Genomic DNA, 24,526 nt, shown 5'->3' with positions numbered 1-24,526 from the left:
TCCAGAAAAACTATGCCTCACTTTATGGTAAATCGGAAGACATCTTCGAATAGAATGCTTTTAACATATTTTTTTGTAATATCTATATACTAACCTAATTTTGTACTTTGCTTTATGTTTATTTTAGTATTGAAAAACTTGTACACTTTTCTTAAGTAAAATTTTTAATTGCCTTGTGAAACCAGAAAATATTTGCCAATTTAAACCAAATTTATTTATTCAAGTTCTATAAGGTATTACATTTACCTTACAAAAGAAATTCGCATATTAATGTATTTTTTCTAATTTTTAATTGCCGTGGGGGACAGAAAATATTTTTTTATTTCAACGCAATTTTACTAAAATACTAAATAGTGTGTTAGGCAACTTTTGCTATTACATTTTCGTTTCGAAATAAAAAATTTTTTTAACATGTTTTCAAAATTTTTAATTGTCTTGGGGGGGGGGGGGCAGAAGATATTTTCCAATTTCGAAAAAATTTTACCAAAATACTTGACAGTTGATTGGGCAATTTTTGTGAGGTATTACTTTTCCATCGAAAAAAAAATATTTTTTTCGCCTTTTTCGATGGACCCTAACCAACACCCCTTTCCATTAAAGATTTTGGGGGTTGTGTCCGTCCCCGCTAAAAGATTGATATAATTTAGTTAATAACTGGTCTACAATATGTTTCCCTCACAAATAAATTTGATTGACTCGTCTTTGCATATTTTTATATTTTCTATAGAGACCACATTATAGATGGTGGCACCTTTTCAAATTGGCACATGTATGGTTGTCATCAATGATTTTGAACTTTTCTTACTATTTCATATTATACTATTTACACTTTATTTATTTATTTATTTATTTATTTTTACTATACTCTTACGCTAAATTGCATTACTTGTGTCCTCAGATGTTTGTTAATATTTTGATGTATCTGAAAATATGCACTTTTAATAAATGTATGTGCACTTATACAATTTATCAAAAATATGCAAATATGCACTTAATATGTATTTTGCATATTTGTATATACACCGTCCTTAGGCGTCAATGCCCTTCGGTAGGGATCTATGGGGGAGTATCACCGAGCCGCAAGCCCTTATCCCTTGCCGTACTGCTCCCTCATAGGTCGATCAGATGCCCGCATATTCCAGTCTAAGCGCCAGATTCATATTTAGAATTTTATACTGACGCGTTAGCCTTTTTGTTTTTCCGATGGCCTGGCTTGGGCTTGAACTCTCGTACCTCACGGCGAAGTGAAGTGCGGGTCAGCCGCTAGTCGCACTGAGCTATCCGATCGACATTTTGCATATTTCCCGAGCTCTAATAATTAACAACCAACATAGATACTCAAGAAATGGTGTATAATCGCAAATTTGAATTTTTTTGACTTATATCACTCTGGCTCTGCGCCAAATGAAAGTGATGAAATATTTGATAGTCGCAATTAAATGGAATGCAATATTATATAATTTATTTTTATTTAAATACTTTATGGCTACAATATAAAAATAATTTCTCCACACTTCGACAACATATTAAAAAGAGACCTATTATTAAAACTTTCTATAATAATAAATGTGGGAATGTGATGATTCTTAATACTTGTTACCCATAACTCACTTTAACAAACGATGAGAACACTTTCTTTGGTTCTTTTGTATAAAGTACCATGACCGTTTTGATAACAATGTAGACAGTTATAAGCAAAATGTACATTTATAGCGATGAAGGAGGTTCATTTCGTTGGTAACAATGTACAATTCAAAACATTAACGGCTTATTTAAATTTTTAAATCGCATTATCATTTAAATTGTTTGTATTCATGAATTACCTTTACCCTGGTATAAAAGACATTTAAGATACTACAAGGCTTTCTCAAGTGTTCATGCCAAAATTCTTTTACGGGGCTACAACCCAGTGATTCAAAAGACAGTATACCACACACAAGTGCTGTAGATACCAAATAATTTTAGAAAATTGATTCAGTGGTTTTTATAAAGGTATATTTCTAGTTGAATGACAACAATTTATTTCTCTCAAATTGTTAAAGCGGGATCCAACGGAGTGTGGAGTGGCACTGTTCAGTAGTTTTCTAAAGATATGGGATAACATGATAATTCTCATGCTGCTCTAGCAGAAAATTTTTTATCGCACTTCCTTAGTTTTCTAAGGATTTTTGGGAGGTTTTCTGAATTCTTAAATCTGAAGAATATAAGTAAAATATTTTTGGAAAATCAAATGGTGTTGTTGGTGAGATCAGATTTATATTCTGCATGCATGAAAACGTGAGAAGTCTTGTACGGCTCTAACAGCACTTGTTATGGTTGTTCCTCAGTTTTCTGAATGCGCTTCACTAGCAGTGGCGGTTATAGAAATTTTCCTTGGGGGACTTCCGATAAAATATCAACCAAAAGACATAAAAAAGGTAAATCCAAACACTACATAAAAGACTACATAACAAGTTATGTGCAAAAAGTTCCCTTAAGTTTCCTGTCGAGTCTATTGGGTTTAATTTGTTTCTCTGTAGTTTAAGTTTCATGTCAGCTAATATATTTTTTATGTTTCAACAATTTTTTATATTTCTTAATTCTGGAGCTTGTTACGGGGGCAATTCCCCTATTCCGTCGTAGATCGGCCACTGTTCAGTAGTTTTATAAAGATAGGGAATAACATGATAGTTCTCATGCTGCTCTAGCAACACATTTTTTATCGCACTTCTTCAGTTTTCTGAGGACTTTTCGGAGATTTTCTGAACACTAAAATGATGCATCTATTTTTGACCACAAATTCATATGAAACACGCAAATATGCATGGAGAAAATGAGTTCCTCTTCTTTCAATAATAAATATTTTCGCTCACTTGACCGTGAATTAGTGCACTTAACGTACACCGAGTACCTGAATTCACAAACTTCAGAAGGCTGTATCTCGAGAATAATAGTTTCTCAGACCTAGGTCCCATGGAATTTTCTAATCTACTCGCTGAGAACTATCATTAACCGAACTTTCGTTCAATTTGACCGGGGCCACTTTTCCATAAGGAGTGTTGTGGGGTCCATTTATAAGTTGGTTAATTCCTATAATGATAAAAATTCCAACACAACGTGGTTAGGCCACTACATAGTAAAATTATCAAGGCACTGACCGCACAGGCCGTTACCAAGTTGAAAGGGTCTGTTTCAGACTTATGATTTTATTTAAACTGTGCTCATTTACCGACAAACGACCGGACAGTCCAGACCACTCCGCTAGGGCCATAAATAGAGAGTTTCTCAATCCAGTAGAAAGAGTAAGGCATTATAAGTACAACAGCATCATCTATCTATTTATCTATCTATCAGCCTTGCGACATCCAATATTGGACATAGCCTCATTGGACACATCAACTAATGGCCACATCCATACCTCCCCTTCGCTCCTCCATCTTTCTCTATCCTGAGCCATGTGCATTCATTTTGAGCCAGCTTGGTATTTTAGGTCATCTATCCATCTACTCATCAACAGCATCATAATACCATCTACTCATCAACAGCATCATAATAAATGAAAAATATATTAACAACCAAGAGATAAGAGCCCGTATCGGAAAAGCTGAATCTACGGTCAACCGTTCCACTTATATAAGTGAATCACATATAAGGTTTGTGCAAGAGATCTTAACAATTTTCAGTAGTGTTTGAATCTTATGAAGCGCAATTAGTCGTACTTTTGGCGTCGATTGGAAACTTTTGGTGAAACCTGGATTCATTACTACACACCATAGAACAGAATACCCATGGCAGTGGACTGAAGTCGGCAAAAGTGCTCCAAAGCGACCAAGAGTGGCTCAATGGGTTATAAAGGTTGTAGGTACAGTCCTTTGACATTATTTTTCTTCAAGTGCCGTTTCCCAATCGGGGATTGGATTTTATCATCACTATATTTCTGTATTTAGTTTCTTTTCTAAAAAAGGGCACAGAAGATGGACGTGGAAAAGCCCAGATGGTAAGACCAGAAACGAGATAGACTACATAATCAGTGACAAAAAATATACATATATTCAACGATGTCACAGTGCTTAATAGCTTTACCACAGGCAGCGATCATAGAATGGTAAGTGCCAAACTAAAATTAGACTTAATAACAGAAAGATCCAAAATGATTAGGAAGAAAGCCAACCCAATATGGAACGACCCAACGGATTTAAATGTATACCAAGGCAATATCAATAAAATCCTATAACAAAATGAATGCATGAATAATGTAAATGCCCTAAACGAAAATATCGTAGAAGCTATTCGAGAGGCTCAAGTAAAATGCTGCCCTAAAAGATGCCAAGATGAGAAATAACCATTGAAGCAAAGCAACTAATGGATACTAGAAAAACAATCAAAGGAAACGAAAGCATTGACGAAGAAGAACTGCGAAAAATAAACAAAGAAGTATCAAAAGCTATAAGGAAAGATTTAAGGAAATTTAAGAATAAAAAAGTCCAGCGAATTATAGAAGAGAATAAAAGTCTGAAAGTCCTGAGAAGACGGCTAAACAATGGAAAATGCGAAATACATAAACTAAAGAACAAAGAGGGAGTCCCCATATCAAATAGAGAAGAACTACTACACATAGTTGAAGACTTCTATCAAGAACTATGCACAAGCAAAAGAGAAGACCAAAAGAATTTGGAAGCCGCTGCATCACGCAAAATTATCAACCGGGGTTCAGAGCTCAAGCCAGATATCACACTAAGCGAAATCCAGGACGCAATGAAAAAGATGAAAAACAACAAAGCGTCAGGAGAAGATGGAGTCGTAATAGAAGCTATAAAGATGGGTGGACGTGCCCTTCTCAACCAAATAAAAATTTTGTTTAACCTTTGTCTAACAGATTGTTGCATACCGGAAACATGAAACAATACAGTAACAATTTTACTAGACAAGAAAGGAGACAAGGCGCATTTAGAAAACTATAGACCAATCAGTCTATTGAACCACATCTATAAAATGTTTACCCGAATAATTACGACAAGACTAGAAAAAAAGTTAGATTTCTACCAACCCCGAGAAAAAGCTGGATTCCGCTCAAAGTTCGGAACAAACGATCACCTACAAACAGTAAAAACCTTAATAGAAAAGTCGATAGAATATAACAGACCACTGGTATTTATCTTCGTAGACTTTCACAAAGCCTTCGACACTGTGGAGTTGGATAGCATTATAACTGCTCTGAACAATAGTAGAATAGATTACCGGTTTACAAAGTTAGTGCAAACATTATACCAAAACGCCACAATGCGTGTAAAACTACATGATGCTACCAGAGAAATTCATGTCAAGCGGGGTGTGAGACAGGGCGACACTCTCTCACCTAAATTATTTATAGCGCTCCTCGAATACGCCTTTAAAATGCCAAAGTGGGAAAATAGAGGAATAAAAATAGATGGAGCAATGCTCAATCATCTGCGTTTTGCCGACGATATAGTACTTATTACCGAAGATCTGGGTGAAGCACAACAAATGCTACTATAATTAGAAAACGTATCTTCAACAATAGGTCTAAAAATGAACATCAGTAAAACCAAATTTATGACAAATTTAGTTCGCAGCGAACACCTAACCATCCAAAATCAAGTGGTAGAATTGACAGAAAAGTATATATATTTCGGTCATGAAATCAGAATTTGCAAAAACAATCAGACTTGCGAATTTCAACGACGAATAACGCTTGCTTGGGCGGCGTATGGTTCACTAAGAGACATCTGTAAGAGCAGCATCCCGATATACGGAGCAGAAACTCTCACGCTCACAAAAACAACAGCACTAAAAATGCGAGTGGCACAAATGCGCATGGAAAGATCGATTCTCGGTGGAAAAAAAAAGACAAAATAAGGAACCAAGACTTAAGGAAAAGAACAGGTATCACTGATGTCGTTGAACGTATAGCCAAGTTGAAATGAAATTGGGCAGGTCACATAGCGCGACTGAAAGGCTCAAGATGGACCAGAAAACTAATTGACTGGCGCCCAAGAGAAGACAAACGCAGCAGAGGACGACCACCAACACGCTGGATGGACAACATTAACCGAATATCCAAGAAATGGCAACAAAAAGCACAGAACCGTGAAGAGTGGCGAAGAATGGGAGAGACCTATGTCCAGTAGTGGACAGAAGAGGTTGCATGCTCTGCTCTGAAAAGTTCTATTGAACTGCATTTACACCAGTCCCTTAAATTTTTCGCATGACACTCTCTTTCTTCTGACTCTGGGATTGCAAGGGCATAATAATTGTAATTGACTATCTTAAAAAAAGGGTTAAACTATAAATAGCCGTATCATAGGACAATTGCTGTTTCTTCAAGACAATGCACACACTCACAAGAGCGTTATGACAATGACAAAAAATCCTAAGTTGGGCTTCGAATTGCTTTCTCATCCGGCTTATTCTCCTGATTTAATCCCTTCCGATTATTATGCATGAGATTTATTGAGATTATTAAGAGATTCCAGAATCTTATTCGGAAGGCACGAAAAAGTTGTAAAATCACTGAAATCCATATATTAAACTAAAGGGGGCTATATGGAATAAAATAAAATAATTTTCTGGTAATACACATTTTTCATTTCAAATGAGGTTACTTATCAGACCAAAGTATAACTGAACTAAATCAAAAATTTAATTCTTAATTATTGTGTGTACATCAATAAATTTTTATATAATAATTATAGTATCTAACGCCTAAGTAGATACTCCTTGTCAATAATTGTTTCTCGGGTTTCTTGTGGGATAAACCACTATGTTTCTTTCTTCTTTTTTACCAAGCAATTGGACCATTATTTATCAAACAATAACGGGTGCCTTTAAATTCAAAACGATAAAACGGCATGATACCAACTCTTAAGGACCTTCTAGCAGCTCTAACAACAAAATTACACAACGCTTTTCTAATAAAGTTCTTCCAATAGTAGTCAACGACCGGTGGTATGCCAGTAATGTCATCCATAGAAGTTAAAAGTGTCGATAAAACTTATAATGGTATAAGTAAGTCTTTATACGACAGACAACGCAGTGGACATAAGTATAAATAAAATTGACGTTTATAAATAAGTATAAATAAAAGGAGAAAATTGACGTTTTATTTTTATTACAAAAAAATTAAAGAATCCAATAGTAATACTGTCGTTGATAGTATAAAGTAGAAAAAAATATGTTATAATTTTCCACCCCTTGTTAGTTGCTGAGATGTTATATTTTATTCCATGGGGTAAAATCTAATTCTATCCTGCTTGCGAACGTAAAAAATTTTAAAATTATAATCATAATATTTGATCACTTATATTTTTTATTAATTGAAGCAAAAATGAAAGAAGAAAAAAAATTAACATAATCTGGAGATATCCACATTATTTTTGGCAATTAATACACACTGTAGGTAGAGGGTTTCATTACTGGCGATACTTGATGACAACGGACTGAGACTCATAAACTTTGTTATGAACAAAAATATGGTAATAGGTGGGACCCGATTTCCTCACAAAGTCATGCATAAGATCACTTGGAAATCTTCTGATAATGAAACAATCAATTAAATAGATCAATTGATAATTGATGCAAGACACCGTTCCAACCTCTTAGATGATAGGTCTTTCAGAGGAGCAAACATTTCTTTCTTCCTTGTGTGCCATGTTTGTTTTCAAGTGTTGGCTATCATCGTATTAACAAGCTGATGAAATGCTTCTCGGTCGGCAGCTATAACACAATTACTCGACTGTTCAACCTGTCCACTGTCTAAGCAGCTAGTACAGTTGTTTTCTTCCGACCCAGCGTTTTTCTTAACATAGATAAGTAGTCAACTATTTTTAATGGGAAATAAGCCACAATTGTACCAAAAAATGATTTTATTAACGTTTCGACGCCTAAGTCGGGTGTCGTTGTCAAAATACAAAATAATACTGAGTATTACACATATAACGACACCCGACTTGGGCGTCGAAACGTTAATAAAATCAGTTTTTGGTAAAATTGTGGCTTATTTCCCATTGAAAATAGTTGATTATAAAAATGCCACAAGGAAATAGCTTCAGAACAATAGATAGGTAGTGATCAGTATTTTGTAAAGTCGCGGTTTAAATAAATGGCACCTGGGCTCACCATTTAAAAAAAATTATTATCTCCCTCATGAGACCTTTTTTTAGGGGAGGGGGCGTTTCGTAAATAAAGGGGTTTCTAAACTTTGACGCCTCCGACAACTGAAGTACCCTTAAATATTAATAAATATTTTTATCAAACAATCCTGAAGTTTAGAAATTTCTATATTGCCCCCCTCCCGAAAATTTACCCAAATAGAAAAGATGTCGGACTCGACATGAATAACTGAATAAAAAAAGTCTCGGGAGGGAGGTAATATATTTTTTAGATAGTGGGTCCAAGTACTAAAAGAATATCCAGTCAAAAAAAGGAGGAGGAAAAAGGTAAGAAAATAATAAATAATCACAAACGAAAAGTTCCGGATATAGTTAATGTACTTTTTCTACAATCGTGTTAAAAATGCAATTTTTAGCACTCCATAGGAGCGTTAAAAATGCTACTTTAAGGCACTAGTGCTTTAAAAATTTTAAGGCACTGCAGTTAAAAGTGACCCATATAGCACACAACGTCCGATGGACATCCATATAACGTACATTTAAAGTCCAAACGTCCATGGACCAAAACTGGACGTACTATGTACGTCCATTACGCGACGTCCATTGGACGTTTGATTTCAACGTACATTGGACATCAATTTGTGGTCCATGGAGATTTTACACAAAACGCGACTATTATTATCAGTAATTATATATAGCTTCTTGTTTTAATCAAAGCAATATTATTAGTAGAATACAAGAAGCTTCTAATGTAGTCACATATTTTTTCATCATCGAATTAAAACACTGAACCACTAAAATTATTTTAATTAAACCTATATAATATTAGATGATGATAAAACGATGGTAAACTTTTTCTGAATAACGGAACTACATCGCGCATCGGTAATTATAGAACTTACAATAATTAGACACTACCAATTTAAATCTTAAATGTGCATTTTGTAACTGTTCAATTTCCCGCCACACTAAATGAGAATCTTCTTGACAACGTTGTCGCTCTTCGCCCTATCGGTCGTAAAAGGTAGTATTATTAGGCAGGTACTTTTAGGGGATTATCGCTGTTAATTGTTGTGGAATACTGAAGGAGGATTTATTTATGATAATTCACAGAATGGCAAACCCGCTTGCAATATACAACCGTACTGACTCTAAGTTCTAAGAAATAATGTTTGGAAGAAAACAGAACACTCAGAACCGAACAGAAATAAAACTCTTTTAATGTGCATGCTTCATAGGGCGCCATTATCTGAATTTTGTCTTTATTAAGTTATTACATACAATATAATACATCCTATGATATCTTTGTGTTTGCTGTTTATCGTGCAAATGCAGTCGTGCATTAATGAAGTTCCTATAACAAAGTCATAATAAAGTTATAATAAAGAGAAATAAAAAAGGTATTTTGTGTAATATTTTAAAGTATAAGTTTAGTATTATAGGAACTATTTCCTATACCTAAAGGCTTTTTGCTATGTATGTATTCAAAAAATTTTGGACACTAGATTGCTTTCTGAAAAAATGTCCATAAGACGTACATTGAATGTACATCAGATGTACATTGAATGTACATAAGATGTACACTGAAAGCTTCAACAACGTACACTGTACGTTTGTAGCGGACGTGCAATTTTGTGAACTCTGGACGTTCGTTGGACGTCCATCGGATGTCCATTGTACCTTAGCGGGACGTCCATTGGACGTTCCAATGTACACAGATGTACGTCCATTGGATGTCCATAAAACGTACTTGTGCTATCTGGGGAATTGTCAAATTGTGAAACGTCAAAATATTTATATTTCATTTATTAACATTAATATTAATAGTACAACTTGCGCAATTTGAAAAAGGTGGTTTAAAAGGTTTTTTAAAATTTAATTTAAACTGTAATATTGCAATTTTAACACGCTTGTCGAAAAAAACTTAGAATTTGTTAGAATATACAACAATAAAAGTAAGATGTTATTCTATAGTTGTTATGATTTACGTATTGACAGTATAGGCAGTTTTGATGTAATGTCAAGAAAAATATAAAAATGGAATGTCAGTCAAGTTCAAGTAAAAGTTTTTGTAGATATTGTCCTGTAATTGAGAATGAATAAATTATAATTGTTGATATATAAGACGTTTGTAGAAAAAATATTGTATGATAAACATTCGGCAAACTTTCACATGCGTGCCTTAAACGTGTACTTTTAACACATCATAAATAACTATTAATAGAGAGTAAATAAAAGATAAAATAAGGACACAAAACGTAAAAGAAGAAGAATATATTAACCAGCTATTGTATTACAGAAATTGGTTGAAATATTGGGTAAAAGAAGGCACAAAAAGGAGTCGCTCCTTCTAAAGCCGTAGACATACATAGTTAATGTCAGTGTCCATAGTTACTGTCCATCAAAAATTGGTTCAGAGGCCAAATAGACACAGAACACATTTACATAATATCTCCGCCAGACTGTGGGTCTTTAGTGGTTATGTTTGTTCTCAATATTTGTTAAAATTTTTCCACGAATATACAGTCGGTAAAATGAAAGAATTCCCATGAACGAACATATTATAAAACCCGCTGTATTTTTCTGTCACCGTGTCACAAAGAAAATTGTCCAGTGCAAGTACATGTAACAATAATTATTACATGTACTTGCGCAGGCCAATTTTTTGTGTGACACGGTGACAGGAAAATACAGCGTGTCTTATATGTTCGTTCATGGGTATTCTTTCATTTTTCCTACTGTATCTGCTAATAATGAGATAATGACCAGCATCGCTAATCCAAAATATTGTTTATAAAAATCTTTATTAATCGTTTGTTTAATTAAAAATAGGTGTTGTCAGTGCATAATGTTAATAACTCAGGGTAACCAGATTCAATTCATTGATTCAGGGTATTCATTGATCTTAAGATTTCATATGATAGAGTTCTTCGAAAAATTCTGTGATTGACAATAAGAAAGGAGACCATGGTGAATATGTAAACATTGTGAAAGACATGTATGAGGACTAACAACTAGTGTTAAGAATAGTGTGGGATAGACTGATAAATTATAAATTTCATGTAGGTAAAGGTAGAATTGCACCAAGGCTCGTTACTTAGTACCTACTTACTTATTCTTATTAGTTTTGGATTAGATAACAGCTAAACAACAGGGTAGAATTCCCTGATGCTTAATATAAATATGCTGTGTTAGTATGAAATAGCGAAAGCGAGTTGGAAAAAAAAACTGAAAAAGTGTAGACCAGCTCTTGAGGAAAAATGTTCAAAATTACAAATAAAATTATATCTTTGGATGGTGAAATGATTTGAAAAGTAATAGTTTTAAGTACCTAGTATCGGTATTACGGAGTAATGAGGAAATAGATGGAGATGCATGCAGTAGAATTAGGGTTGGATGAATGAGGTGGAAGGAAGCGAGATGCGTGAAAAATTACAACGAAGGTCAAGGGAAAATTCTATAAAATAGCCCTAATACCCGCTATATGTACGGAATTGAATGTTGAGCACTTAAAAATAAAGAGGAACAACGAATGCATGTGGCGGAAATAAGAATGCTTAAATGGATGAGTGGAGTGACAAAAGAGGATAAAATTGATGCTAAGATGAGAGAGCATAGGTTAAGATGGTTTGGTCATGTTTAACCTCGAGACGTTAATCACCCAATAAGAATAATTGTTAGGTAAGCTAATAATTGTTGAAACGATTAAGCAGGACATATCGGTGAAGAAGATTTAAATTCTTATGGCCCAAGATAGAAACTTATGGAAAAATATAATTAGGGAAGTCGACTCCGCATAGGGATAAAGACAAAAGAGACTGATGATGATGATGGATTCAATAAAAAATAAAGAATTGTATAATTTAATATTTTTACTGGGAATTAACAACAATTTTAATTTAAAATATGCTTATTTTGAGGTTTCGATTTCCACCTTCCAAATTATTCTCGACAAAGCGCTTTTCTCTCAAAAAGAAGTATTTCCGAATTGGAAATCGAAACGTCAAAATAAACATATTTTAAGCTAAAATTGTGGTTAATTCTAAATATAAATAGTAAATAATAATAAAATGCCATAAGAAAATAGTTTCAGAACAATATTAACAATTCTAAATTCAATTTAAAGAGTTTATATTGGGATAGTACCTACCTGAATATTCGGCATTTAAAAATACACACCCATAACATATATATTTAAATTCTGTAATAGAGCAATCAATAGAGACTTTATCATTATTTAATTAGAAACAAAATATTAGTCTTTTGTTTGACAAAAGTTTCTTAACATAATTATTTTAACGATAGGTGGGAACATAAACCTTTTTACTAGCGGTTGATGTGAACTTAAACTTCAAAAACAAACTAATCACTATGTAATGAAATAATTACTTACCGGTGTCTCTTTTAAAGTTATAATCCAGTTTTAATCAATTTCGCCACTAATGAGATAATCCCGTTTCACAAAAACGTCCAAATCAACCCACAAACATCCCAAAACTGAACAAAAGTCAGAGTACTATCGGTAAAGAAGATAACACATGTCTGAAAGACAAAAGACACTCGAAATGCGATGATTACACCTGGCGTTCGCGAACGTTAACAGGTAGGTCTTGAATAAAATACGAAATGACTTTTTACCTTCTTCGGCGGAAGTCGGAGCAGATCGGAGATACGGCTGAAATGGAAGGTGTAAGTTGTAGTTGACTGAGTAAGAATGAAGAATTCCGAAGAAAAGTTGCTTTCTTTAAAACGACTTTATAGCCGAAGATGACTTTATAAATAAACTAGAACAGAATTTCCTTATACCAGATGTCATGACTTCTATAAATGTATAAACATTGTAAAATATAATATCTAGTATAATTAAAAAACATCAAATCGACGATACAATAATAAAAATTATAGATACAAAACTCGATTAAAACTGTAAAGAGATCATCATCATTCTCTTTGCCTTATCCCTATGCGGGGTCGGCTTCCCTAATTGCATTTCTCCATGCAATTCTATCTTGGGTCATATCAATATTAATCCCCTTTACCAACATGTCCTGCCTAATCGTCTCCCCTCACGTCTTCCTTGGTCTTCCTCTCCTACTCCTTCCAGAAATCTGCACTTCAGCAATTCTTCGTATTGGGTGATTAGCGTCTCGACGTTGAACATGACCAAACCATCTCAACCTATGCTCTCTCATTTTGGCATCAATTGGTGCCACACCTAGACTTCCACTAATATACTCATTTTTAATTTTATCCTTTTTTGTCACTCCACTCATCCATCTAAGCATTCTCATTTCCGCCACATGCATTCGTTGTTCCTCTTTCTTTTTCACTGCCCAACATTCAGTTCCGTACATCATAGCCGGTCTTATGGCTGTTTTATAGAATTTTCACTTTAACTTCATTGGAATTTTTCTGTCACACAGCACACCACTCGCTTCCTTCCACTTCATCCATCCAGCCCTAACTCTACTGCATGCATCTCCATCTATTTCTCCATTACTCTGTAATACCGATCGCAGGTACTTAAAACTATTGCTTTTTACAATCAGTTCATCATCCAAACGTACCATTTTATTTGTAGTAACTCCATCTTTAAATCAACATTGCAAATACTCTGTCTCTGTCCTACTACGTTTTAAACCTTTTTCCTCCAGAGCTTTTCTCCACTGTTCCAGTTTTTGTTCTAAGTCTCTTTCACTATTTCCTACTAACACGACATCATCAGCATATATTAAGCACCATGGAATGTTACCCTGTCGCTTCGCTGTTATCTGGTCTAAAACTAATGAGAATAAATACGGACTAAGCACTGAGCCTTGGTGCAATCCTACTTTCTCAAAAAATTTATCAGTCTCTCCCACACCTGTCCTAACACTAGTCGTTACTCCCTCATACATATCCCTCACAATCTTTACATATTCACCAGGGACTCCTTTCTTATTGAGTGTCCACCACAGAATCTCTCGAGGAACTATATCATATGCTTTCTGAAGATCAATGAATACCATATGAGCGTTTGTTTCTTTACTCCTGTATTTTTCCATCAACTGCCTTATAATCAAAATTGCATATGTTGTTGATCTGCCCTGCATAAAGCCAAATTGATTCTCGGATATTTTGGTCTCTTCACGTATCCGTCTATCAATTACTCTTTCCCATATTTTCATGGTGTGGTTAAGCAGTTTTATAGCCCTGTAGTTTGTACATTGTTGTATATCTCCCTTGTTTTTGTAGACAGGTACTAGTCTGACATTCGTCTGGCATTTGTCCAACTTCCATAATTATATTAAATAAACCTGCCGGCCTGTCCTGCTAGACCTGTTAGTTAACTTATTCCTGTCTCTCCCAATGCTCTCCATACTTCCCCAGGAATATCATCTGGTCCTACCCCTTTTCCTTTCTTTATTTTTTGAAGCGATTGAGCCACTTTCTCGTTTGTTATTTTGGTGACCATTGCTGCTACTGTCTCCGTTGACTCTACAGGCTGTCTCTCAAATTCTTCATTTAATAAGCTCTCAAAGTACTTTCTCCATCTCTTTTTGACATCCTTTTCGTGAACCAGTATTTTATTATTTTCATCTCGTATACATCTAATCTGATTAAAATCTTTTGCTTTCTTTGCTCTCTGTTTGGCTATTTAATATATCTTCGTTTCGCCTTCCCTGGTATCAAGTTGATCGTATAGGTTTGAATACGCTTCTGCTTTGGCTTTTGCTCCTTTCGCTTCCTTTTTCGCCACCATATAGTTTTGTAAAACTGTAAAGAGATACCAGGAGTATATAAATAGGTACCTACTAACTTAAAACCTTAACACGATGTAATGCAAGTGAGATTATAAGAAATTAAAAGGCGACACAATGGGCCAGCATTGGATATTCCACAAATAAAAGGAACAGTGATACATAAAAAATTAACACAACTTCACAAAAATCTCACACATCGAACTGGAGTAAGGTAAGGCTGTATTTTGTCTCCTCTAATCTTCAGTTTCTACTCTGATAGAATATTTATCAAAGCTTTGCACGAAGCTAAAAAAGGCATTTTACTAAACGGGTACAGGATAAACAACATCAGATATGCAGATGACACCATAGTATTTGTGGAAAAACTAGAAGACCTACAAGTCCTTATGAACAAAATCACGTATCACAGTCAATTATATTGACTCAATATAAACGTAAAGAAGACAAATCTAATGATCATTAGATTCATTATCAATAAAAATATAACAAAAGAGTGCCTGAGATCAATAAAGAGTTGTGCAGTTGAATGTGGTTATCTATACTATCAAAAGAGGAAATAAATAGAAAGAAAATACCACGATTAGTAAGTCATGTTGGGATAGTGTCACCAAGTTTTTTGCTGGTTGTTTCTTCGTGATTTACTATGGGATCACTAACACGAGAATTTTACTATCATCATTGCATGTGATTGTCTTTTTAAAAACAAATCGCATGCTACGATTTTTGTAACGGATATTCTCAAGTTAAAGTTGATTTCATGTAATCGAATGAACTATCTTCTAAAAAAGTCGTCCCAGAAACGGAATTCGTAAATATTGGCATATAATATAGTATGTCTAAATGGTCAATATGAATGAGTCAGATAAAAAATTAAATTATTAAAAAAATTTTTACCAAGCAACAACAACAAAAAATATTTAACTTATTAATGTTTTGTATTTTGATAACGATTTTCGAAGTGGAAATCGAAACGTCAAATAAACTTAATTTTAAAGTAAAATTGTTGCTTATTCCAAACTAAAATAGTAAAAATATATTCAAATATCATTAGCTTATATTAGAGGAAGCTTATAGTCTAAGATACGATATAAGGTCGATCTGCACCGGTCTGTTTAATAAATAAAAATGATTGAATATGTAATTTAGTATTATAACAATTAAAACAAAACAAGAGGTGCCCGATATAATTTTGTTCTAAATATAAGTAATTAATAATTAAAAAACTACTTTTTTTATAAATTAAAAGCATTTTCGGCCCATGCAGATATTATTTTAAAATTTTTTGATCGTTCTAAAAATTTCGGCCTTCGGTCTTCTGTAATTTTTATCTTAAGTTGATCGTTTTGAGTTATAAACAATTTAAAACTGAAAAAAGAACGAAAGATGGTCTGGATCCCGCGTATGAAAAAAAAGTTGATTAATAACAAGCTGAAAATTTGTTAATAGCTTAAGGGTGTCTAGTCGGAAAAACTTTGATATATGGGAACACTGGAACAGGGGAAGTTTTAATTGTGGAACAGGTTAAAAATTTGGAACGGTCAGACCACGAAAACGGCACATGTATTTTGTCCGACAGAACAGACTTAAACTCTTCGAACAGAGATTAAACCCTCATGCAAAAATCAGACTGCTATTTATCACCAAATGGGAGTTTTAATGAGTGGAACATGTAGAATATGTCAAATGACAGGAACAGGTGATAAATAGCAGTCTGATTTTTGCATGAGAGTTTAATCTCTGTTCGGAGAGTTTAAGTCTGTTCTGTCGGACAAAATAAATGTGCCGTTTTCGTGGTGTGACCGTTCCAAATTTTTAACCTGTTCTAGAATTAAATCTGCCCCTGTTCCAGTGTTCCCATATATCAAAGTTTATCCGACTAGACACCCTTAAGCTATTAACAAATTTTCAGCTTGCTATTAATAAACTTTTTTTTCATACGCGGGATCCAGACCTAGACGATTTTCAAGGCACAAAAACATAAGTAAACAAGCTGAAAATGCGAGCTTTATCATAACGAAAACTTTGTTTATATACGTATTTAAATTCATAATATAAAAAATTGCTATTACGAAAAGCTGTTTAGAATTAAAAATTATGTTTTAATGTGCAAATATATCATTCTAATTTAAATGTTGTGAACTATAAAGATACTTTACTCGAAATTCATATTTTTACATACATCGTATAAAATTAATAAAATTTGATTCATGATGGTTGTTGCATCATAAATCTTAGACCAAGAAGAGATTTTTATAAAGAATAAGTTTTCTTCGTCAAATTAAAAATACAAGAGTTATAAATGAAAATGATGTTAGAATTTGAGAAAATTCGTCAAATATTTTTTTCCATTAGAAGGATGTAATTTCATATATCAGAACATACTTTTTTATTCCAAACCACATTTTAAATAACAATTTTCCAATATTGTAAAATAAATAATACATACATGATAAATAATGTGACCAACTGGTCCGAAAAATCCAGGACATGGCCCCTAATTACTAACTTGTGTCCCGGCGTCCCGGATAACGTTTCCGGGCCATCTGAATTTTCAACGTTTTATTAAAATTCTATTTTGAACTTTTGAATACGTTATTCTTCTAAGGATTCACATCAAACTAAATTGTTGGGACGAAAAAAGTCGAAAATCCAACATCAATTGATTTTATAATTTTTCTTTTTTTGAGAATGATTTCCGGATGGGAAGTCGAAACGTCAAAAACTAACAAAAAAGTAGAATCAATTGTGGCTTAATCTCAATCAAAAATATCATTGTCAACATAAAAATGTTAAATAATCAATAAAATGATACCAAAAAAATGGCCCGATTTTCATTGAAAAGTCCCGGATTTCAGGTATTTTTTCAGCCTTGTCCCGAAATCGACTGAATTGGAGTTGGTCACACTAATGATAAAGATACTTTTTACTGATGAACTTTACTTGGATCTACAGACCGAGCGAGTCTCGTAAATTCCACGGATTTGCTTCACGCAACCGTATTTACATACTTGTGTTTTGAGTTGTGTGGTCGTGCGCTGGTCGAGTGGAGTTATAATTTACCAAATTTAAATATAATCGTTTCTATTGATTCATTATTACTATAGTATAATATGTATTATTGCTTTCAAAATATACTCAAATTGTATTTTTATACATTTATTACACATATTATTTTATATACCTAATAATTAAATTCACTATAAAATGTCACTTATATTTTATTAATATTGTCCTTTTCATGATCATTTTTCAGTGCGTAACAAATGATAGGAAAAAGTGTAAGTCCGTGATAATACACATTTATGACATTTATTCTAACATGACATTTTAGTTAAATCTGACAGTTGTCAAATTTTATTTTCAATTTGGAATAAAAACAAATCAAATGTGTTTCTTGCATTTATAAAATGGTATTTTCTTTGATTTGTATAGTCTTATAAATTATACAGATTATACAGGGTGTAACGAAAATACAGGTCATAAATTAAATCACATATTCTGAGACCAAAAATAGTTCGAATGAACCTAACTTACCTTAGTACAAATATGCACATAAAAAAAGTTACAGCCCTTTGAAGTTACAAAATGAAAATTGATTTTTTCGAATATATCTAAATCATCTTGGAGGAGATTACTAACTCAGTGAGCTTTATTAGTGGACTGTTTAGCATAGGGTGAATTTAAAATAGAATAAAAAAAATAACAGTAAAAAAACCAGACCTTAAAGTAAATTGTAATAAAAATATTTCCTACCTTGTCATTTCTCGTTGCACAAGCTGGAGCAGGCCTGCTATTTTTCGTACTGCTATTGCTGAGTAGTATAAAGTATAAATCACTCGCGAGGACTATATTGAGTTTCTATACACTTTTCGGAATGATTGTAAGTGACTGTTAACCAAGAGAGTTGGTTGGCGAATTGTCTTTTTAAAATGAGGCGAGTAGGCAGGTAATTACATACAAAAAACTTTAAGGTTTTTGCTTGAAAATAATGATAAAAATTAATACATACTCACTGAATTAGGTATTGGCCTACTCGTATATACGGGGTGTCCCATAATATTGAAAAGAAAATGAATTAAAATATTCTGTACAAAAACAAGAAAATTAAAAATTGTTATTCCTACTTATGTGGACGAACCACAACCGCCCACCACAATACGCAGTATTGTTACGGCTCAAAAGGCAAAGGACATAATTTTACTATAGAGCGTTTATATATACCACTATTAGTTTTCACTGTGGCCACTCTAACTATACCATCAGATCCAGGATGAACCTCAATTATACGGCCCAAAGGCCATTGTAGCGGGGGAATATTATTTTGGCGGATTACCACTAAGGTACCTAGTTGGACGTTTGGAGACGGAGAATTCCATTTAGCCCTTTGATGAAGAGTTTGGAGGTACTCCTTAGACCACCGTTCCCAAATCTGTTGGTGCAACTTATTTAATAATTGCCAACGATTCAACCGATTGTGCGGAACATCGAGCAACGTTTCTTCGGGCGGAGCACTCAAAGGCTCCATGGTCAAAAAATGTCCTGGAGTTAACGCACTAAGATCGTTTGGGTCTGAACTTAACGGGCATATTGGCCTCGAATTCATGATGGCCTCAATTTGAGAAAAAATAGTATATAACTCTTCAAAAGTTAGTACTTGTTCTCCAATTGTGCGAATTAAATGACCCTTTACCGTCTTAATATTAGATTCCCATAAACCTCCAAAGTGTGGAGAAGAAGGGGGAATGAGATGCCATTGAATAGATTCATGAGAAGCAGCTTGTGATGCCAATCTGTTAAGTTCTGCTCTGGCTCCAACAAAGTTAGTGCCATTGTCACTATAAACATGTTGACATCGGCCTCTACGACTGACAAATCGCTTAAACGCAGCTAAAAACGCGTCAGTGGATAAATCAGATACGAGCTCTAAATGAAGAGCTTTTGTTGAGAAACAAATAAAAAGCGACAAATACGCTTTAAGAGTTTGAGACTTTCGAAGTTTGGAAGCTCTTATAGGAAAAGGGCCCGCAAAATCAACTCCAACATTACTGAAAGGTTTTAGTTGAGATATTCGAGCTAGCGGTAGATTTCCCATTAACGGAACTGGGGACAAAGGATTCACCTTAAAACATTTAACACATTTAGACAGTACTCTACGAATGGCTCGTTTGGAAGATATAATCCAAAAACGCTGAGAAATTAGGTATTGAACAGTTTGAAGCCCGGCGTGTAGATATTGCAGATGAGTAGATTCAATAATCATATCAGTTAATTTACAACTGTTAGGAAGTAATGCCGGAAATTTGCGATCATACGAAATGGGCGCATTAGCTAGGCGACTACCTACACGTAGAATTCCCTTTGCATCGATAAAAGGTGAAAGCTTTCTTAAATTTTTTGGAAGCAGCTGTTTATCTTGGATAAAATTTATTAAAGTATTAAAAAAGATCTGCTGTGTTCGTTTAACAAAAACCAGTAAGGAGTTATGTTGCTCCAATAAACTTAAACAACCTATTTCCAGATTACCATATCGGTTTTTGGTTACATAATGGAAAAAACGAATAATGTAACACAAACATCGAACACACCTATTTAAAGACGAATGACGATCCAATAAAATATCTAAAAAATTATTGGGAATTTCAGCAATCAATGCGACAGTCCGCACTTCCAAATTTACATTAGTAGACTCCTTTGAATTAAGTTCAAAGAACGTTAGCGGATCAGATTGTAAGAAGGTTGGCCCCACCCACCATTTGGAACAGTTAATTAACTCAGAGGGTAAGCAACCCCTTGAACCAATGTCAGCAGGATTTTCTTCAGAAGGAACATAGTGCCAACATGAAGAAGTTACTCGATCCTGCACAAAAGCTACTCTATTGCTCACAAAAGTTTTCCACTGATGAGGGGAAGATTGTAACCAACGTAATGTAACAGCAGAATCAGAATAACAGTATATTTCCTTGATTTCTACTTTATCTTTAATAACAGAAGAAACAAAGGAGACTAGTCGAGCCACTAAAACCGCAGCAGACAATTCTAATCTGGGAATAGTAAGTCCCTTATTAATGGGTGCGACCTTAGATTTAGCTATAACAAAAGAAACAAAAGGTTGGCCTGAAGGTGATAAGCATCGAAAGTACAAAACAGCGCAGTAACCTTTCTCGCTAGCGTCACCAAAACAGTGAACTTCTAAGCGTAAAATATCGTCAATTAATAAACGACGAGGTAAATTTAATTTACTCAAATATGCTACATCATCAATGTATTTTTTCCACAAACGGATAATTTCTTTTGATGGAGCATCATCCCAACCAATCTTTTGAGTCCATATTCTTTGAATAAGGTGTTTAATTAGAAATGTTATTGGAGATAAAAATCCAAGAGGATCAAATATTTTTGCTAAATTGGACAAAAGATGACGTTTTGTACAAGAAGAGTCTAAAACTTGAACTTTAAAAGCAAATGTATCCGAAGAAGCGTCCCATTCCAACCCTAATACTTTAAGTGTTTTGGACGAAATATCATCATTAAATGTAAGAGGTTTTATTGCTAAATCTGATACAGCTAATCCTTTCAATAAATCGGGTACATTACTGGACCATTTTTTCAACTCAAAACCTCCTTTGGCAAGTAAGGCAATAAGTTCGTCTCTTAGTGCTAAGGCATTTTCGAAACTAGGACAGGAAGAAACGATATCATCAACGTAGGTTCCAGTTTTAAGTGCCTCGGCTGCTAGAGGAAACGAATCCCCGTCATCATTAGCCAACTGATGTAGACATCTAATAGCAAGATAAGGAGAACAAGAGAGACCATAAACAACTCTGTTGATACGAAGATCTCGAACAGGTTCAGAATTATTAGAACGCCAAAGTACTCTTTGATAATCTGTTTGAGTAGGATTAATTAAAATTTGCCTATACATTTTAGAAATATCGGCCGTAATTACATAACCATGCAATCGAAAATTAATCAAAATTGTACAGATGTCAGTCTGAAGCTTAGGACCAGTGAATAATTTGTCATTGAGTGAGGGTTGATTTGGAAGATGCCCGGAACCATTAAAAACGACCCTTAATTTACTTGTTAGACTTTCAGGTCTTAAAACACAATGATGCGATAAATAGTAAACATAAGGTGAATCGAAGTTATTCAATGGGACAGGTTTCATGTGACCGAGCTCAACAAATTCCTTCATAAAGGTGCGGTATTGGTCATAAAGTTCAGGAGATTTTTGAAGCCTTCTTTCTAATGAATAAAACCTACTAAGAGCAAGTGATCTAATATTAGGAAAGACAGGATTTTCTTCCTTAAAAGGTAGATCTACTACAAAGCGTCCTGAATGTTCACGCGTATAAGTATTCATAAACATATTTTCCACTTTAGCGTCATCAGGAGCTAAGCAAAAAACTTCAGGGACTGCTTCTAATTCCCAGAATTTCTTTATTTGCTGATCCAAAGAAACCGTATCTTCAACTTGGCAAAATAAAGACGTAAGAGTAGGTGCCTTTGAAATATTTACTTTTCCCATAAGCACATAGCCAAATATAGTATTAATTGCATCAGGTTCATCTTGATTGCCGTAAATACGTCCATCCAAAAGAATTGTAGAGAATACATCAGCTCCTAAAAGAATGTCTATGGATCCTCTACGAAAGAAGTTATCATCTGCTAACTTTAAATTAGCAATATGGGGCCAAGTATTAACTTCTAAATTACATAAAGGCTGATCCTCACATATTTTTGTCAAGACTAACGCATCGGTTGTCAAAATAGGAGAAGATTTACGTACTGGTTTAAAAGAAATGGTAACCCCACCTAAATTAGTGTTCGACTGCATAGAACCTAATCCTTGGATGTTAGCTGAAGTTTTCATGGGACGTAAACCTAAACGCCTAAGGGTCTTTTGACAGATGAAGGACGTCATGCTTCCCGAATCTAACAGACACCTAACAGGTTGGTAGTTACCGTGACAATCAAGCACCTCAATACATGCAGTGGAAAGCAAAGTACTTTTATCAGCGGAAGAAAAACACACAGAAACGGATGATCCAGTCGTTGAATTTAAAGTGGATGCCGCCGAATCTTGAACATTCTCTTCTTTCTTAGAAGAGGAGAAGCAAAGTAGTGTATGATGTTTTTTATGGCACGAGTGACAAGTCCATGTAGATTTGCATAGGCTAGAACGATGTGATCCAAGACAGTTAATACACATCTTGTTCTTTTTTATTAATTGAAATCGATCTACAGGAGATTTTGCCAAAAAAACGGAGCATTTATAAATGGCATGGGTATCATTAGTTTTACAGATAGAACATTTTGGTTCAGGTTCTGTTTGAGCAAGCAATGATGTAGATTTGGAAGAATTAGGTTTTTTAGAAAAGTTAGATTTTGGTTTAGTGTGAAAATCAATATTATCTAAAGCGAGACAACTTTGATTTAAAAAATCAATCAGTTTTTTATAGCTTGGGATGGTTGAATTATTATGAAAAAGCTCAAAACGTGTTACTAAAGAAACAGTTAATCGTTTTAAAATCATTTGAACAAGTATAAAATCCCAATGTACTGTGGGTAGTCCTAGCTTATTTAGAGATGCCACATTTTTCGAAAATGTACCTAACAACTTGCGTAGTTCTTTTGGATCTTCTGAAGTCAGTTGTGGTGAACTTTCAAGGTTATTCCATAAATTGGCAGCGATTACCCTAACATTATTAAACCTTTCACAAAGCAGATCATAGGCAATTGGATAATTGTTTGCTGTGATGTCAATATGATCCACAGCATCGCGCGCTGCACCCTTTAAACACGATAGTAACAAATTAAATTTGTCAATTGGTTGTAAGTAAATAAGAGTATGAACGCGAGCATCAAACTGATCTATAAAACTTCTAAATTCAGTTATTTTTCCACTGAAAGATGGCAATTCCGGTTTCGGTAAATTAAAATAATTTATAGGTAAAGGATTTTGAGACTGTGAAGTTGATGTAGTTTGCTGACTTGATGTTGAAGATTTTCTAAAGGCTTGCACGTATGTTAATTTAATTTTATAATATAATTTGTCAAAATTACTACGGCAATCATCTTCGACTTTAAATAGCGCGTCCTCATTATCTTGCTCAGAAACTAACATAATTATTTTATTATGAAGATCATAAAAATTGTCACGAATTTTTTCCAATCCTTCATACATAACTTCCAAAACCGGGTAAAAATTCTTATCGTCAGCAGCTACCTTTAAAGCAACAGCATGAATTTCAGTCATTTGTTGCACTTCAACTTGTCTTAAAGATTGATATTTTTTAATTTTATCTGCCATTTTGTAAATTTAAATGTAGAATTAATAAATTTAGAAAAATATGAAATTAGCGTTAGGAAATAAAATAGGTTCACCACACGAAAATTAATAAAATACAACCGAACTTTGTGCTAATAAAATAGAAAACTATGTCCTCTGCTATTTGAATATTTATAGACAAAAAATAATTATAAAACATAAACCCTTTAAATAAAAATTACTGTGTAAAATAAACACACAGTTTCATCTATAATAGAGTCAACCTGTATAATAATTATTATAACAAAATTTGTCTATTGGCCGACGTTGACAATTTAATAATAATTACTTTTACATTAATGTGTTCCTTTTTTACTTAAAAAACAACATTAACTGAGGTATAG

General features: G+C 33.9%; 1 protein-coding gene across 3 annotated transcripts in view; it reads right to left on the bottom strand.

Moving 5' to 3' along the window:
* LOC114349276 (uncharacterized) overlaps positions 1 to 24,526 on the bottom strand; it is a 599,066-nt gene that overhangs the window by 402,393 nt on the left and 172,147 nt on the right. For 2 of the 3 annotated variants that reach the window (XM_028299662.2, XM_028299661.2), the window contains exon 1: positions 12,502 to 12,705. The exons of the other annotated variant lie outside the window; for it this stretch is intronic. The gene's annotated coding sequence lies outside the window, so the exon portion shown is untranslated. Of the gene's footprint in view, positions 1 to 12,501; positions 12,706 to 24,526 lie in introns of those variants that run through there. 3 annotated transcript variants of the gene reach the window in all.

This window comes from Diabrotica virgifera, chromosome 3 (assembly GCF_917563875.1).
Source record: "Diabrotica virgifera virgifera chromosome 3, PGI_DIABVI_V3a".
Classification (NCBI taxonomy): Eukaryota; Metazoa; Arthropoda; class Insecta; order Coleoptera; family Chrysomelidae; genus Diabrotica; species Diabrotica virgifera.
The sequence above is the reverse complement of the archived record's forward strand: the minus strand, read 5'-3'. Positions and strand labels throughout refer to the sequence as shown.